This window comes from Pteropus medius, unplaced genomic scaffold (genome assembly GCF_902729225.1).
Source record: "Pteropus medius unplaced genomic scaffold, Ma_sr-lr_union100, whole genome shotgun sequence".
In the NCBI taxonomy this organism is placed as follows: Eukaryota; Metazoa; Chordata; class Mammalia; order Chiroptera; family Pteropodidae; genus Pteropus; species Pteropus medius.
Window position 1 is genome coordinate 10,882,559 of NW_024349225.1, and position 1,295 is coordinate 10,883,853.

Here is a 1,295-nt window from a genome sequence, read left to right on the forward strand (position 1 = left end):
GTCTGGAAGGAAAGGCAGTGCCTTCCTGCAAGATGCCCTGAGTCAGAAACCACCCTCGGGGGTTAGAGGAGCTGGAGGGACAAATTCGTGGGCTAGAAAGTGAGAGCCACGACTCTGCAGACCTGAGCGAGCTTGGAAAGCACGTCCAACCACTATCCTACAGATCAGTATGAAAACATTTCCAAAGCCAGACACTCAGGAACCGTGTGTTTTCCATAATGGTTCAGGTGAAATTATGTCGTCCGGCACATTTTAAAAGCGAGGAGCTTATTTCAAACCGGGGCACACTGTGGTTACGCTGTGCACTGTGCAAACTCAGTAAAGGAGAACAGGTAATGAAAACGGATACAACCAACAACCGCAATCACAGGTCACGCATCAATCATCACCTCGACGAGTTCTCCGTCGGTTCTGGGAACTCGGGGTTGCATCTCCGGTGTACAATTTAGGAGATACGAGTTCTCCGTTTCATAAAGGAGAGCTCGAAGCAGGAAATGCAGTTATTTCTTCTTTAAATATCTACTGTCATTACCAGTCGGCAGTGACTAAATGGTATTACCATCTGTTGGTTCTTCGGGGACCTGTAATGGGTAAACCTTAGCAGGTTCATACCTAATTTTCTGTAGCATCATGGTTGGCGCATGTGCACGCCTGTCAAGGGCTGAGAATTAGTTATTGGACATTTTTATAGATAGAGACCAAGAAATGAAATAAAATCTCTGAACAGGTTTAAAACTACTGCTCAAAATTTTCTGATGAACTCCCATTACTATTGGAATAGAATCTAAATCTTCGTTTGGCTCACGAGGCCTCACATGATGGGGTCCAGCTCACTCTTCCACTCTGCGTCTTGCCTCTTCCCCTCCTTAGTGCGTCGGCAATCTCGGCCTTTAAGAGTTTTCAGAGATGCCAAGTTCTTTACCAACCCAGGGCTTTTGCACACTCTTCTCCTTCCCCCTGAGCCATTTCTCTCCACCCCACGCTCTCTGCCTGACTCTCTCTTTCTCATTCTTCAGGTCCCAATTTAAATATCACCTCTTCACCGAGGTCGGCTCTGAACACCTTTCCTTTTGAAATAAATTTCCAATTCTAGTTGACATTCAATATTATTGTATAATCGTTTCGGGGATACAGCATAGTGGTGAGACATTTATATAACTTATGATGTGGTCACCCCGATAAGTCTAGTACCCATCTGACACCGTACAGATAGTTACTACAATATTATTGACTGTATTCCCTATGCTGTACTTTACATCCCTGTGACCGTGTTTATGTCTGGTAATTTGTACTTC